This window comes from Bos mutus, chromosome 14 (genome assembly GCF_027580195.1).
Source record: "Bos mutus isolate GX-2022 chromosome 14, NWIPB_WYAK_1.1, whole genome shotgun sequence".
Taxonomy (NCBI): domain Eukaryota; kingdom Metazoa; phylum Chordata; class Mammalia; order Artiodactyla; family Bovidae; genus Bos; species Bos mutus.
Genome location: NC_091630.1, coordinates 5,746,746 through 5,765,088, shown reverse-complemented (window position 1 = coordinate 5,765,088; position 18,343 = coordinate 5,746,746). Strand labels below are relative to the sequence as shown.

Below are 18,343 nucleotides of genomic sequence, written 5' to 3'. Positions count from 1 at the left end.
GTGAGTCCACTTGCCAATGCAGAGGACACAGGTGAGGTCCCCAGTCTGGAAAGATTCCACACATCAGGAGCAACTGAGCCCACAGGGCACAAGTTCTGAGCCTGTGCTGTAGAAACCTCGAGCCAGAAGTACTGAAGCCTCCTGCCCTAGGGCACGTACTCTGTAACAAGTTAAGCCAGCGCAACAAGAAGCCCCCACGTCTCAACAAGAGCAAAACCCCTGCTCACTGCAACTAGACAAAGTTCTTGAGTAGCAATGAAGACCCAGCTCAACCAAACATAAATAACTGAATACAATTTCAAAAAATAAAAATGTTTTGTTGTTTAGCTGTGAAGTTGTGTCCGACTCTTTGTGACCCCATGGATTGCAGCACATAAGGCTTCCAAAAAAACACTAAAAAATGAATGTAACTTAATTACAAACATTTTTGGAATACAGTAAATGTTACAGTTTGAGGCAAATCTATAGCCTTAATGACTTGTCCTAGGAAAAGAAGAAAGGCTGAAAATAAATGAGTTAACAGGACAATCTGTTAAATTAGAAAGATAGTAATCAGTAAACCCTAAGAAAGCAAAAGTTAATAAAAAAACAAACTAATGAAGTTAAAAAAAATTAAAAAAAAGTAACAGAGAATATCAACAAAGTCACAGTTCTTAGAAAATACTAAAACAAATAAATGTCTGGCAAGACTTGGTGAAGGGTAAATACAATGGCAGCCTCGTGGACCGCAGCCTGGCTGTGGTGAAGGAGCTCGTGTGACTCAATGAAGCTACGAACCACACAGTGCAGTATTCCTGCCACAAGAACGCATGAACAATATGAAAAGGCATAAAGATGTGACAAGTGGAAGATAAGCCCAACACGTTGGCAGGTGTCCCATATGCTACAGGGGAAGAGCAGGGGCAAACCATTCACCATCACAGCCATCCAAGTCTCTGCCCCAACCTCTAATGCCCAAGAAGCTGAAGTTGACTGGTTCTATGAAGACCTACAAGACCTTCTAGAACTAACACCAAAAAAGATGTCCTTTTTAGCATAGGGGATTGGAATGCAAAAGCAGGATGTCAAGAGCTACCTCGAGTAATGGGCAAGTTTGGCCTTGTAGTACAAAATGAAGCAGGGCAAAGGCTAATAGAGTTTTGCCAACAGAACGCACTGATCATAGCCAACACCCTCTTTCAACAACACAAAAGACAACTCTACACATGGACACCACCAAATGGTCAATACTGAAATCAGATTGATTTTGTACTTTGCAGCCAAAGATGGAAAAATTCTATACAGTCAGCAAAAACAAGACCTGGAGCTAACAGTGGCTCACATCATGAACTCTTTATTACAAAATTCAGACTTAAATTGAAGAAAGTAGGGAAAGCCACTAGGCCATTCAGGTATGCCCTGAATAAAATCCTTTATGAGTATACAGTAGAGGTGATAAATAGATTCAAGAGATTAGATCAGGTAGACAGAGTGCCTGAAGAACTATGGACAGAGGTTTGTGACACTGCACAGGAGGCAGTTACCACAACCATTCCAAAGAAAAAGAAATGCAAGAAGGCAAAGTGGTTGTCTGAAGAGGCTCTGCAAACAGCTGAGAAAAGAAAAGTGAAAAGCAAAGGAGAAACGGAAAGATATAACCAACTGAATACAAAGTTCCAGAGAATAACAAGGGAAGATAAGACCTTCTTCAATGAACAATGCAAAGAAGTAGAGGCAAACAATAAAATGGGAAAAGTCTAGAGATCTCTTCAAGAAAATTGGCGATATCAAGGGAACATTTCATGCAAAGACAGGTTCAATAAAAGACAGAAACGGTAAGGACCTAACAGAAGCAGAAGAGATTAAGAGGACGTGGCAAGAGTACACACAAGAATTATACAAAAAAGATCATAATGATCTGAATAACCATGATAGTGTGGTCACTTACCAAGAGCCAGCATCCTGAAGTGTAAAATCAAGTGGCCTTTAGGAAGCACCACTACAAACAAAGCTAGTAGAGGTGATGGAATTCTAGCTGAGCTATTTCAAATCCTAAAAGAATATGCTGTGAAAGTGCTGCACTCAATATGCCAGAAAATTTGGAAAACTCACCAGTGGCCACAGGACTGAAAAAGGTCAGTTTTCATTCCAGTTGCAAAGAAGGGCAATGCTAAAGAATGTTCAAACTATACAATTGCACTCTTTTCACATGCTAGTAAGGTTATGCTCAAAATCCTTCAAACTAGGCTTCATTAATACATGAATTGAGAACTCCAGAAGTACAAGTTGGGTTTAGAAAGGGCAGAGGAACCAGAGATCAAATTAACAAAATTTGTAGGATAATAGAGAAAGCAAGGGAATTCCAAAAAATATTTGTTTCAATGACTATATGAATCACAACAAACTGTGAAAAATTCTTCAAGAGATGGGAATACTAGACCATCCTACCTGTCTCCTGAGAAACATGTATGCAGGTCAGGAAGCAACATTTAGAACCTTACATGGAACAACTGACTGGTTCAAAATTGGGAAAGGAGTATGTCAAGGCTATATACTGTCACTCTGCTTATTTAACTTCTATGCAGAGGACATCATGTGAAATGCTGGGCTGGATGAAGCACAAGCTGGAATCAGGATTGGTGACAGAAATATCAGAACCTCAGATATGAAGATGATACCACTCTAACAGCAGAAAGTGAAGAGGAACTAAAGGCCCCTTGATGAAAGTGAAAGAGGAGACTGAAAACGCTGACTTAAAACTGAACATTCAAAAAACTAAGATCATAGCATCCTGTCCCATCACTTCATGGCAAATAGAAGAAGGAAAAGGTGGAAACAATGACAGATTTCATTTTCTTGGGTTCCCAGATCACTGCTGATGGTGACTGCAGCCTTGAAATTAAAAGACGCTTGCTCCTTGAAGGGTCTTCCCTAGTGGCTCAGGAAGTAAAGAATCCGCCTGCAATGTAGGAGACCTGGGTTGGATGCCTGGGTTGCGAAGATCCCCTGGAGAAGGGAATGGCTACCCACTCTGGGATTCTTGTCTGGAGAAAAGGAAGGCTATGACAAACCTATATAGCATATTAAAAGCAAAGACATCACTTTGCTGACAAAGGTCCACAGAGTCAAGGCTGTGGTTTTTCCAGTAACCATGTACAGATGTGACAGTAGGACCATAAAGAAGGCTGAGCACTGAAGAAGTGATGCTTTTGAACTGTGGTGCTGTAAAAGACTCTTCAGAGTCCCTTGGACTGTGAGGAGATCAAGCCAGTCAATCCTAAAGAAAATCAGTCCTGTATATTCACTGGAAGGACTGATGCAAGCTGAAGCTCCAATACTTTGGCCACCTGATGTGAAGAACTGACTCACTGGAAAAGACTCTGATGCTGAGAAAGATTGAGGGCAAGAGGAGAAGTTCATGTCAGAGCATAAAAGAGTTAGACAGCATCACTAATTCAACGGACATGAGTTTGAGCAAACCCCGGGAGTTAGTGCAGGACAGGGAAGCTTGGCATGCTGCAGTCCATGGGGTTGCAAAGAGTTGGACACAACTTAGCGACTGAATAAAAACAACAGCAAATAAAGTGAAACAACATAAAGAGGCCCACAAGAGAATGCACACATGTATACGTGTGGCTGAGTCCCACTGCTGTCCACCTGAAACTATCCCAACATTGTTAATTTGGTATCCTTCAACACAAAATAAAAAGTAAAAAATAAAATTTTCCAAAAGACCTACATATCTAAGGACATACTAATACAACAGATGTAGCAATGCAGAACTGTGAGAAAGGAGGGACAATTAAATGGTCCTGATATTATCTATATTGGAAGAATTAGACTGGATTCCTACCTCACATTATATACAAAATCAATTCAAGATGGACTAGTGATATTAGTATGAAAGACAAAGTTTTAAAAGAAATTATACTATTGTTTTGCGTCCTCCCAAAAAGAAAGATTTCTTAAGCATACTAACCAAAGAAGAAAAGAATGAATATATTGACTGTGTGGAAACTGAGAACTTCTATTTAGCATAACACATCATTAAAAACAAACAACTAAAAGACAAGCCACAAACTGGGAGATATTTACAAAATGTAAAACTGAATAAATGTTAGTAATTAAACTATGTAAGAACCTTGACAAAAAAATTGAAAAAAAAAAAAAAAAGTAAGCAAATGTGGGGAAAAGAAAACAAACTGAATAGAAATTTTATAGACATGGAAACTTGTCTGGCCAAGAAGTATTTTTAAGAAATACAGAATCTCAATTATTCATCAGAGAAATACTAGTTAAGACCACAAGAGATGCTATTTTCAAACTCACAAAATGGTAAAGACTAGGAATTTTGACCTAAATAATGGAAAGAAAAAAAGGTGGGGCAGTGGTGACTCTTTACACACTGCTGCTAGTTGTTTAAACTGGCAAAGCTTAAACTGCTGGTAGGTATTAAATTTGGTAAACTTGTTGGAAAACAACTTGGCATTATTTTATAAAGTTGATCATTTGCATGTCCTTAACAAACAATTCTAGGTACATACTACAAAAATTTTGCACTGATACTCATTCCAAATTTAAGCATTCTTCATAATAAAAGCCATCACCAATATGCTCAAATGTTCACTGGCAGAAAAATGGTTAAAAGAATTAGGCTAATACACAATGGAACATTATACAGTAGTGAGAATGAATCAACTATAGCTGTAGGCAACAACATGAATGGATCTTAGAAAACGGAATAGTAAATGAAAACAGACAAAAAGGAGTTCAAAGTAGTAACATCTTTCTTTCACTGAGTCCCACCTCTAAGACTTAATGTTCTACACTGAGCATCAAGGAAGACTTCCAATTCTTAACGACAAAGAAGAAATGAATTCTTTTGGCAGTTACCATAGCCTCATCTTTTGCTATGTACTTCTTCTGAAAATGCTACAATTACACAACAGAAAAAAAGAAAACAATCCAGAAACATGGGAACACTGTGGATCCTGTGTCTCAAAAGCTTACGTGATCAGTATGAACAACTGAATGAGGCCCACCGAAGAACTGCTGAGGTGCAAAGGGCAAGCAAAGGACAGTCACCACTCTTCAAGGAGGACGCTATGAATCTAACTGAAACATTCTTCACAAATTCAAGAAACCACAGTGTGGAGATACATCTGGCTACACTTCTGCACTCTAAGGAGCTTTCTTTTATATATGGTACAGCAATATCCACATTGTACAAAAATATTTCTCCATGGTTAATTTCTTGTTATAAATTTGAATATGCACTGAGCCTTTTCTATCATTCTTTTATGATGCTTGGATATTTTCATTGAAATATAAAGATCTGTTTATAAACTAGACTTTTCTTAAAACATCATTTGTGCAAGCTTTAAAAAGACTCTAAACATAATATTAAATTCAAAATAAAGAAACATATCTGTGGTAATACTATTTTTTTTTAAATATAATTAAAAATAAACTGAAAATGGCAGTTACTTCAGGGGTTGCGGCAGGGCAGGGAATGTAGGTAACAGAGGTACTCACAGGTACCTCTTTAACTGTGTTGGTACTGACCCAGTTCTGAGCAGAGTAACTGGTTCCCAAAGGTTTGCTTTTATTATTAACTTCTGCATATTAATACAATCCAGAACTGGCATGTTCAAATTACAGAATTTTAAAAAGTGTAAAAAATACATGATGACAAGGAAGTAGACATAGAAAAGTGTCGATCATCAATTCATCAGATGAGGTAGGGAGTACGCCTGCAGCCTGATAAGCCAAACAAAGAAAAGCCACAACGTTCCCACAGATGTCTTCCAAGAAAAGAAGTACTTCTTCCCCTGAACAGTAAATGAGGGATCGAAGGATAAGTGAAGATATGAATTAATCTGGAGGTAGATTAAAAGAAAATTGAGGGACTTTATTAGTGAATTAGACCAAAAGGTCACTGCTGAGGATAAAGACTGAGGAAGAGTTACTTAAAAAGAATTGTAAAGTTTAAAACGCTGTGCAGACTATGAAACTGCCAACTAGGCAAAAGATTGTTCGTGCTAACTGCTTAAAACTTTTTCTGTTCCCATATTTCCACCCCCGAGCTATTACTCCCTTTGTTCTATACAGACCAGTCCTCAGACGCTAGAGTACATGCCTCTAGTCACCAGTAACTGAAAATTTAAACTGCAAGTGATAAAAATGGTTCAAAAATAGTACTACTTTGCCTTAACAGGCAAGATATACAGCAAACAAAATCATCTACTTCAACACTTAGCTTTCATATTTCGTTTAATAACAAAGTTGCATGGCACTTAAGGGCTTCCCAGGGGGTGCTAGTGGTAAATGCCTGGTATGTGCCTGGCAATGCAGGAGACCTAAGAGACAAAGTTTTGATCCCTGGGTCAGGAAGATCCCCTGGAGGAGGGGATAGCAACCCACTCCAGTATTCTTGCTGGAGAATCCCACGGACAGAGGAGCCTGGCGGGCTACAGTCCATAAGGTCGCAAAGAGTCAAACACAACTGAAGTGACTTAGCAGGCACGCACTTAAAATACACGTAAAGTACTGCTGCTGCCACTGCTACTGCTAAGTCACTTCACGGCAGCCCACCAGGCTCCCCCGTCCCTGGGGTTCTCCAGGCAAGAACACTGGAGTGGGTTGCCATTTCCTTCTCCAATGCATGAAAGTGAAAAGTGAAAGTGAAGTCGCTCAGTCGTGTCTGACTCTTAGCAACCCCACGGACTGCAGCCTACCAGGCTCCTCCACCCATGGGATTTTCCAGGCAAGAGGACTGGAGTGGGGTGCCATTGCCTTCTCTGAAAGTACTGCTACATACCTGATTTTTTAATGTGATAATGAATTTTTTATTGAAGTATAGCTGATGTGCAATATTATGTAAGTTATAGATGTACAGTATAGTTTCATAATTTTTAAAGATTATACTCCATTTATAATCACTTTAAAATAGTGGCTGTATTCCCAAGTGTACAGATATATCTGTGTAGCTTATTTTACACATAATAGTTGATACCTCTTAATCTCCTATCCTTATATTACCCCTCCTCCTTGCCTGTCAACACCAGTAACCACTAATTCATTCTCTGTATCTCTGAGTCTTTCTTTTCTGTTACATTCACTAGTTGGTTGCTTTTTTAGATTCCACATATAAGTGATATACAGTATGCCTTTGTCTGACTTATTTCACTGAGCATGATACCCTCCAAGTTCATCTGTTGATACAAATGGCAAAATTTCATTCCTTTTTCTGGCCGCTTAAAATGTATACCCCACTGTACACATATACGCACACACACATCATAACGTCTTAATCCACTTACCTGCTGATGGACACCTAGGTTGCTTCTGTACCTATATATATATTCTTTAATATGAGCATTACAGTGACACCGTATGAGTAGGGAGGTACTATTTCCATCTTATAGATGAGAAAACTGTGGCTCAGAAGTGTTAAAAGTCCACAACCATATTTTTAATGACAATACATTCTCAGTCTACATAGGTATACTTAACTATCAACATGTCTGGAGTTTAACTGCTAAATACAGTCTTAGTTAATCACTTACTTTGTACCAGGAACTGTTCTAGACACTGGAGATATAAAGATGAGTAAGACACGATTCCTTCTTCCACGGAGCTCATAGTCTAGTGAGGAGACAACCTATAAAAAGATAAGCGGCTTTCAGTGTGACAGTTACTAAAACAGATGCAAAATGGCAACCACTACATCTGGGGCACATGAGAGAAAGTGGGTGATTCAGTCAGGAAAAGGTTTACAGAGAAAGAAACCTTCGAATAAACTGTGTTAGAGTGCAATTCTTCAATAACGAATCACAGAAAATATGGAGCATTCAGAAAACTGTTGTAAGACTGGTGCAAAGGGAGGAGGCCCACAGGCAGACAGTAATCTAAACCATAAAGAACCCTATGGGATAGTTCATATGGTATCCAAAATAAACAAAGCACAGTAGTTTAAAGTTTAAAGCTTATCCTGAAGGTAACACTGATAGGTTTCCATAGCAAGAACTGCATTTTAGAAGAATACTCCGGTAGAAATGGGTCCAGATTTAAAGTAACAAGTTTATCTGAACCATAGCACTGGGTATGAGAAGGAGAAAGCTCAGCATACATGTAAGATCTCTGACAGATGATTATGGATAGCTGAGTCTTAGAAGGAAGGAGGATTCCACACAACTAAAATGTCCCACTTCGTTATCTGGGTGGACAACGGAGCCATAACCAGGACAGAGAACAGAAGAGGAACGAATTGTGGAAGACAACATGCCACAGAGTTTTCAAGGGCCAATTCTGCAGTCAGACTATTTGAATTTCATTTCCAATTCTGCCACTGAAACAGCTGTGTGACCAGGCGTGGCAAAAGGAAAAAACAAAGTCTGAGTTTTAACAAACTTTTGAGTGAACTGGTTACTTGTCCAAATTAATTTAGGTCATAACATATATGGCTAGTTATATGTAAGCTGATTACGTCCAGTTCAATCCTTTAAAAATATCACAGAGTTGTATAAGAGCTCATTACTATTCAACTGCCAAGAACAGCGAGAGTCCTGAATGTAGATAATAAATGACATTTCCAGTCCTCCAAGGTTACAGACCTATCAATGCCTCACTCAGAAAATATATCTTTTTTTTTTTAACTTTTTATTTTTATTTTTTTAATTTTAATTTTTTTAAATTTTATTTTATTTTTAAACTTTACAATATTGTATTAGTTTTGCCAAATATTGAAATGAATCCGCCACAGGTATACTCCTTGGTGTTCCCCATCCTGAACCCTCCTCCCTTCTCCTTCCCCATACCCTCCCTTTGGGTCGTCCCAGTGCACCAGCCCCAAGCATCCAGTATCGTGCATCGAACCTGGACTGGTGACTTGTTTCATACATGATATTATACATGTTTCAATGCCATTCTCCCAAATCTCCCCACCCTCTCCCTCTCCCACAGAGCCCATAAGACTAATCTATACATCAGTGTCTCTTTTGCTGTCTCGTACACAGGGTTATTGTTACCATCTTTCTAAATTCCATATATATGTGTTAGTATACTGTATTGGTGTTTTTCTTTCTGGCCTACTTCACTCTGTATAATAGGTTCCAGTTTCATCCACCTCATTAGAACTGATTCAAATGTATTCTTTATAATGGTTGAGTAATATTCCATTGTGTATATGTACCACAGCTTTCTTATCCATTCATCTGCTGATGGGCATCTAGGTTGCTTCCATGTCCTGGCTATTATAAACAGTGCTGCGATGAACATTGGGGTACACGTGTCTCTTTCCCTTCTGGTTTCCTCAGTGTGTATGCCCAGCAGTGGGATTGCTGGATCATAAGGCAGTTCTATTTCCAGTTTTTTAAGGAATCTCCACACTGTTCTCCATAGTGGCTGTACTAGTTTGCATTCCCACCAACAGTGTAAGAGAGTTCCCTTTTCTCCACACCCTCTCCAGCATTTATTGCTAGTAGACTTTTGGATCGCAGCCATTCTGACTGGCGTGAAATGGTACCTCATAGTGGTTTTGATTTGCATTTCTCTGATAATGAGTGATGCTGAGCATCTTTTCATGTGTTTGTTAGCCATCTGTATATCTTCTTTGGAGAAATGTCTATTTAGTTCTTTGGCCCATTTTTTGATTGGGTCATTTATTTTTCTGGAGTTGAGCTGTAGGAGTTGCTTGTATATTTTTGAGGTTAGTTGTTTGTCAGTTGCTTCATTTGCTGTTGTTTTCTCCCATTCTGAAGGCTGCCTTTTCACCTTGCTAATAGTTTCCTTTGTTGTGCAGAAGCTTTTAAGTTTAATTAGGTCCCATTTGTTTATTTTTGCTTTTATTTCCAATATTCTGGGAGGTGGGTCATAGAGGATCCTGCTGTGATGTATGTCAGAGAGTGTTTTGCCTATGTTCTCCTCTAGGAGTTTTATAGTTTCTGGTCTTACGTTGAGATCTTTAATCCATTTTGAGTTTATTTTTGTGTATGGTGTTAGGAAGTGTTCTAGTTTCATTCTTTTACAAGCGGTTGACCAGTTTTCCCGGCACCACTTGTTAAAGAGATTGTCTTTAATCCATTGTATATTCTTGCCTCCTTTGTCAAAGATAAGGTGTCCATATGTGCGTGGATTTATCTCTGGGCTTTCTATTTTGTTCCATTGATCAATATTTCTGTCTTTGTGCCAGTACCATACTGTCTTGATCTTAATTGCCTGCTTACTTTAAGATGTCATTCTTGAGTCAGAAGCAAATTTTTTTTTAAAAAAATCCAAAAGATCTGATTCATTTTGCATACTATGCACAGCATTACGGATTAGAAAAGGCAGAGAAATATCATCATGTATCCATCTGCCTGGATCAATTAATAAATATACTTAGTGACTGCCTAGTCTATTAAAGTGGGTATGGCAAGGACACAAAAGTGGTTCCCGTTTCCACACTGGTACTCTAGTTTGAGGACGTTAACACACAGGTAACATCCCAGCAACAAGACAGGATGGTACATATCAGCTGATAAAGAAAGTTAGTCCAATGGACATGGAACTTGAAAGGTTAAAAAGCCATTTAGGCAACAAAATTTAAAATTTAAAACTCAATGAATTTTAACAATGAATTAAAATTTAAAACTCAATGAATGTGGCAAAGATAAAGACAGACCATCCAGGCTGAGTCCTGCTTCTTGGGAACGTCTCAGTCCTGGGTACATGGGGACCCTAAAGGGTAACCTTAGAAAACAATGCAATGGCTCTAACTGCTGAGATAGCTTTTGGATGTATCTCAAGAATATTTCACTAGAATCCTGATATAATAAAGCACACTTCTGTTAAATTTTACAGTCTCTGTAGGACCGAAATATTCAGAAAGGAAAGATCCATTTTATCTGGACTACATATTACGAGGCTTCAGTTTCAAAGCCCAGGTGACTGCACGTGGGCAGAAGGGGAGAGGAAGGAGGAAAACCCTTCTCAGTACCCAGTTCCTTTCAACTTCAGAATCGTTCCCTTTTATCGAACTCTCCGAATGATCACCACCATGGTCTCCTACGATTCCGAGATTACTTCCGCCTTCCCGAGCGGCCTCTGAACACAGTCCTACGCCTCCTCCCCACTTGAGGTCGCCGCCCTCGCTCCAGCCTCGGCATCTGCGCCAACCCTGGGTCTCGCCCCCTTCCATCTCACCGACGGCAGGGGCGACCCCGTGCCGGGCTCCAGGAGCTGTGTCCTGTCCATGGAACTCGAGCCCCTCAGACCCCCAGCTCTCCGCCGGCCGAGAGCACCCCTACCTATGTCTGCATAGCACTTCCCAGTTACACATTCACATTCCCATCTCAAGGAAACAGGCTAAGTACAACCATTTCAAATTTAACACTGCAACATTAACATTATTCTCTTTTTATTGGGTTGAATTTTAATTTTTAAAAATTTACTTATTTTTAATTGAAGGATAATTGCTTTACAGCCTTGGTTTCTGCCAAATATCAACATGGTACCTGTATGTCCCCTCCTTCAGGAACCTCCCTCCCCATCCCACCACTCTCAATTGTGACCGAGCCCCGCGATCCTGGAGTCCTAGAGCAAATTCCCACGGGCTATCTGTTTTACATGTGGCAATGTTTGTGTCCAAGTTACTCTCTCCATACGTCCCTCCCTCTCCTTCCTCCATCACCCTGTGTCCATAAGTCTGTTCTCTATGTCTGTGTCCGCATTTCTTCTCTATTTCCTACAGGGCTTTCTTCCCAGGAGCCCTCAACCACTGTGCCTTCTCCTCTACCTTCAAATAAACTTGGTGCTGAGGTCTCAATGTGTACTTTTAATTATTTGGGATAGAACCTAGAAGATTTCTTAAAAATTTACTTGTCCACACTAACCTCTGTATAAACTTCACTGACTAATCCTTTAAAAGCAAAACACAGGAATTTCACCCTCCTGATCACATCTGCAAGTGCCACTGAGTGAAAATAACGCTTTTGACTCATGTAACTCCAGTGACTTAAAGAGCACTTGCAGTATCTGCCAGACAATGGACTAACGAAGACCAGCATCCACAGGAACTTTTTATCCTCCAACTGTAGTCTGGGTGTTTTGTTTTGTTTTTAATCTAAAAGTGCCTATTTAATCATAGGATCTAATAATCACAACTTTCTCTCTTCTACCTTTCTGCATCTGCCTTCCACCTTTCTGTACTTGCAGTAAACTTCAAAGTTTATTTTAGTGCCCAATACATGCCAGTTTATAGGACGAACACAGGAGGTGTGTTTTTCTTTTTTTTAATGAGGAAAATGTATTTATCCTCAAAATGTCAAATTTCCTAAGTCTGTATTAATATCCAACTCTTATTATTTATCTCCACCCAGTTTCAGATTTTCACACTATGTGACCACCATGCTCTCAACTCACTCTGTGTAATCAATCTACTCAATCAGTTACCTAATTAATAAAAATTTCTTTTCCTTTCTCAAATTTTCAAATACTTGTATTGTTACTGCATTTCCCTTGCTGTAACAGTCAAAAGCCTCGCTGAATTTAACCTTAAAAGTGAAAGTGAAGTTGCTCAGTTGTGTCCGACTCTTTGTGACCCCATGGACTGTAGCCTACCAGGCTCCTCCCTCCATGGGGTTCTCCAGGCAAGAGTACTGGAGTGGGTTGCCATTTTCCTTCTCCAGGGGAATCTTCCCGACCCAGGGATCGAACCCAGGTCTCCTGCATTCCAGGCAGATGCTTTAACCTCTGAGCCACCAGGGAAGCTCATGCCTCCTCAAATTATCAGGACATATACCCTTATACCTACTGCCTATTAATTTCCTGCAATTTATTTCCTAGTTTATTTCCTACATCTTTACTCACTAAACTTCCAGTCAGCAAAATTTACAAGATCTTCCTGTCCATACAGAATGCAAATTCCTTCCCCAAAAAGCAATTAATAATCAACAACAGACTTTGTACTTCCTTGTGGCTCAGACCAGGAAGTAAAGAATGTGCCTGCAATGCAGGAGACTTAGGTTTGATGGCCATGTATTGGAGTTTGAGGTGGCCAAAGTATTGGAGTTTCAGCATCAGTCCTTCCAGTGAATATTCAGGGCTGACTTCCTTTAGGATGGACTGGTTGGATCTCCTTGCAGTCCAAGGGATTCTCAAGAGTCTTCTCCAACACCAAGCATCAATTCTTCGGCGCTCAGCTTTCTTCTCAGTCCAACTCTCACATCCATACATGACCACTGGAAAAATCATAGCCTTGACTAGACGGACCTTTGTTGGCAAAGTAATGTCTCTGCTTTTCAATATGCTATCTAGGTTGGTCATAACTTTCCTTCCAAGGAGTAAGCGTCTTTTAATTTCATGGCTGCAATCACCATCTGCAGTAATTTTGGAGCCCCCAAAAATAAAGTCTGACATTGTTTCCACTGTTTCCCCATCTATTTCCCATGAAGTGATAGGACCAGATGCCAAGTCAGAGGTTAGTAAAAAAACAAAAACAACACTACATTTACAGCAAACTTAATATAAAACTCTCAATATCTAGTAATGTTAGAAGAAACCCAACTCAGATCCTGTCAACAAGTAAACTTTCACTGATAGCAGTCCTTCAGTCTGGCCGATGGGGGTGGGAGTAGGGGGAAGAGAGTAACAATGATTGAAAATAAGAACTATTTCCAGAGGCAAGTCTGAATTTGAACTTCTGCACCCACATTTACTAAAAGACACCATAACAGTAGTTGAGAGAGTAAATTCTGCAGCCAAATTGTCTAGGTTCAAATCCTGGTTCCACTACTGGCAAGCTTCCTTACCCTACACTGCCTCAGTTTTTATACCTATAAAATAATGGTACCTACCTCATAGATTTATTAAGAGAATTAAATGGGTTAATATTGACAAATGGCTAAGAAAACAGTCTGGCTTACAAAGGCCTAATAAGTAAACTGACATAACCTTCAACAAGTAACTTAACCTCTCTCAGCAGCACATGTCTTAGGAGAAATTACTGTTGTATCAGCACTTTGTGAATTACAAAGTGATATATAAATACTAAATTATTAAGCACATAACACAGGAAAACATTACATATAAGACAATGACAAAGCATTTATAAAAAATATAATCTTGCTTATTGCAATTCTATCAATAAATTTTTCTGAACAGTGAGGTTGCTTTTAAACTCAACTCTTTGGCCTTCTGAGATACTCACCCCATCTACCATATTTTAAATAATTTCTGAGGGAGATTCTTATAAAAATATATTATGCAAGACCCTGCCCTAGTATTGAGTCTCTGAAAATGAAGACTACTCTCCTTTCCAAAGTGACTGAGTACCTACACATTTTTCACCTCCTAAATATACTCTCTCCTCCCATTTATACCCTCTTCTTTTCAGCCATCAAATCGACCTGAGGCTTATGTTATTTAAAAAAACAAGAAGACAATAAAAAGGAAGACCAAATGCTTTGATTAAATAACCTCTTAAAGGAAGAGCCAACCTTTCTCACCTCCTGCTCACTTCTCCACCCATGCGGTTTAGCTGCCACCTCACCCTCTGCTGAAACATCTTCCTCTTCTTCCGTGACCAAATGGCCACCTCACACCCACTCTCTCTTGCGGCTCTCTGCACCGTCAGACAGGGATCCACTCAATAACGGTCTGGGCCTCCATACGCTCCCTATGAAATCCTGACTCAGGCCTCTAACCTTTCCAGTAAAAGACAATCAATTTGCCATGGGACAAAACAGAGCTGATCAGTAAACAAAGCAGGTAGCAGGTATCTGATAATCAAAGTAGGTATCAATAATCAAATCAATAATCAAAGTAGGCATCTTTTAACACTTCTGAATTAAGTCATTCAGCATATAAATCTACTAATGCATATTATCAGGTAGTGTGTTAGACACTAGGAATACAAAACTCATCTCTGATAGGCTCTTTGCCCTCAGTGAGTTTATAATTTCGCCATAAAAACAGGCAAAGCAATAAGCAGCATCAAGCTGACAGGGCAGTGCAGAGAATGCAGCAGAAATACAGAGGAAGGGCGGGCTTCCCCAGGAGCAGTGACTCAGAGGTAAAGAATCCGCCTGCCCACGCAGGAGACGTGGGTTCAGTCCTTGGGTTGGGGAGATTCTCTGGAGAAGGCAACAGCAACCCACTCCAGTATGCTCGCCTGGGAAATCCCACGGACAGAGGAGCGTGGAGTGTTATAGTCCACGCGGTCACAGAGAGTCAGACACAACCTGGTGACTAAACAACAGCAGAGGAGCATCTAAGTCAGATTCCATGGGACAGTGACAAGGTGTCTGGAAAGGCTTCTGAGAGATGGTCAACAGCGGAGATGAGCAGTGCAGGACTCCTTTGTCAGGCTGTCCATACGAGAGCAAAGAGTGCTTTCAAGCCTTCTGTACTGAGAGAAGGCCACCAATATGGACAGCGAATACATCACTGATTCCGCTCAGGGAAGTTTGTGGAGAGTGAGTTTCAAGAGATGAGCCCTTAAGGGAGCGAGAAAGAAGCTGCCCCTGAAGAGTACTGAGAAAGCCTCAGAGCACCAGTGCATTTTCATCAGGGAAGGACTCCCACTCTGGAAGAACTGCTCTAACAGTGTTGTGAGGGGAGCCTGACAGTGAGCTAGGCTGGAAAGAGACTAAAAACAGAGGAAGCAGCAGCGATAGTAAGTCCAGAATCTATAATAACTGGTGGACTAATCAGATGCAGGGATAAAAGAGATTACTTCTCACCTCTCCAATACCACCTTCTTCTCCAAGCTTCATGATTTCTCACCTAGACTGCAGCATGTGGTTCCCTGCCCCGCCTCTCGACTCCTCCTCTCACGTCATATGCTTGCATGCCCCTCACATCCATCCCCGATCCAGTGGTCAGAGCGAGCTTTCCAAAGCAGGATCATCGCAAAAACTCTTTTGCTCTCCAAAGGTCTCTCATTCTAACTCCACTAAACCCAAACTCAAACCTGGCTCCATGTGACCTGCTGCCCCTACAACTCGTACCTCTCTCCTCCCCTCTTCTCTGTTTCCCCTGCTCCATGTGACAGTCCCTCAGCTACCTTCTCAGCCTCAGGGCTCCACTCAAATATAATCCATCCGAAAAGAATCTCCAGTTAGCCCAGGCACAGAAAGAGCCCCGCTCCTTCAACTCTACCACCTCACCCTATTTTATCTTTCCTAGTAATTCTCATTATGTTCAGTTATTTTACCCTCTTACTTCTATCTCCAACCTTGTATCTACCTCCAAGGGCAGAAATTCTATCTCATTCATTCCCAGAACCCAGGCTAAAGCCTGGCTGAGTGAAGGCCCCCCAAAATTATTACTGACCAACTGAGACAGAGCTCAGAAAATAGATGCTAGAGGTAAATGTTCACATGACATCCCATAAGCAGGAGCTCAAGAACCAACGGAAGCCACCTGCTGCGACAGGTGGTCTTTCACCCAGGAAAGGCCACTGGCACACAATTAGCAGTACAGATAGCACCTAGCGAACAGCAATATTGAAAGGTGGAACGGTAGATGCGGACTGTGCACAGAATTGAAAAAAAAACAAAAGTTTAAGAATTTGAAGGAGAAGAAGAGTGGCTCAGCCCAGCAAGTACTCCAGTAAGATCCGTAAAAGAGAAAACAGTTTACTAGACTACAGGGATGCCACCAGACCCTCAGCAAGGGCAATTTTAACAGAGTGGGAGGCCCAGAGGCCAAGCTTCAGAAGCAAATCAACAGCCAGAAACCTCTTCAGATGCGTGATAATAAAGGAAAAGAGATGCAGTCTTAAAGGGAGGGGTACATAGCTTTGTTTTTGAAGACAGAAGAGACCTGAATGGGCTTTCAGGCAGGAAAATGTTGACGTCACAGAGAAGACAATGACTGCTAAGGCAAGATCTCTGAGAAGCACTGGCTGAGATTTAACCCAGAGGCAGAAACACAATCCTTACAAGTGAGACTAGAGAGAGAAAAGAATGGGTGCAAATGCAGGTATCTCCGATATTGGAAAGTTAAGGAGGGGATTAACTGCCAATTCCCTCGGTGAAGGAGGCACTCTGAGGCACTGGGGAATACAACGGTCAATAAACGCAGACAACAATCCCTGTTTTACAAGGGACGTGGTAGGTAAGGAACTCAAGGCAGGCAGCAGCACCCATCCCTGCGTGATTTCCTTTCTTTCCAATTCACCTTCACAGTTCACGCCTACAAGTAAAGCCATGGCAGAACTGCTTAGAGCATAGGGTCTAGACGAGAAACAGGTCTATTCTAGCTACTAACAAACTATAATATTTGTGGTTATTCAGATGCATTAAGTATACACAGTCTCTGCCACCTCTGTTCATTAAAATTCAGCTAGGGAAAATAACTGGTTTTCTCAAAAAAAAAAAAGCAAAGCTCTTTATCCAAAGCTCACTAATGACACATTTCTAATCCACTACCAGCTTTCCTCAACCGAGCTGCATGTCAGAATTGCCAGGGGATTCTGCCAGCGGGCCCCAAGTGCTTCTCACAGACACATCTGGGCACCATGACTTCCTACACATTATTCCTACTGCTCATCTACATAATTTCTAATCATCCCACAAGATTCAGCTCAAGCAAACATAGCACTGTAACCGTGTTTTTTCTTTATCTACCCCCACTACACTGGAAATTTCTTTATTAATTCTCATCTTTATAATTCCAGCCCCTGGCCCACTGCTCAGCTCTTACTACACACTCAAAAAAACGTGTGTTGAATGAAGATTCACAATGAATGAAATATTTAACCTGTAGAAATGGTAAAAAGAGTGGCTATGTTAAACAGTATACTTATATAGCATAGAACTGAAACTTTTAAATTAAAATACTAAGGAAAATCCTATACAGGTGGGACCATAAACCACCTGTACACCCTCCCATCTTGGCCTGGATAATTCTGAGTACCAAGTCCATGCGCAACCTCACCAACATGACAGCCCACAATAAAGTCTCAATTAAAAAACGTTCAATACAAAAGTAGAGGATAATTGTTACCTAAAATGTTCATTTGACTTATTAAATACTCAAATATCCAAAAATATATTAACAAGAGAAGAGCTCATGAAACTCAACACTTTCTGTCCCTAACTATTCAGAATAATTCAGAAGTCATAAGCAAATCCCCCAATCATACATAAAGCAGACTCTAAAAGTCTGGCAGAAAGACAGCTACTTAGAACATGGTACAGATTTTCCCAACAGTAATGCTGTAAGTGCTGGTGAGATGCCAAGACCAAGCTACAAGAGCCTAGCAAACCCGTAAGAGCCAGACCACTTGTTATTACGTCGGTGCAAAAATAATTGCGGTTTTGCATTGTTGAACTTTGTCATTTGATAATGGATTACATTCTTCAGTAAATATGGTTAT

General features: G+C 40.4%; 1 protein-coding gene across 6 annotated transcripts in view; it reads right to left on the bottom strand.

Moving 5' to 3' along the window:
• WWP1 (WW domain containing E3 ubiquitin protein ligase 1) overlaps positions 1–18,343 on the bottom strand; it is a 141,522-nt gene that overhangs the window by 107,241 nt on the left and 15,938 nt on the right. For all 6 annotated transcript variants that reach the window (XM_070382916.1, XM_070382917.1, XM_070382913.1 and 3 more), the window contains exon 2: positions 7,548–7,642. The gene's annotated coding sequence lies outside the window, so the exon portion shown is untranslated. The remainder of the gene's footprint in view (positions 1–7,547; positions 7,643–18,343) is intronic.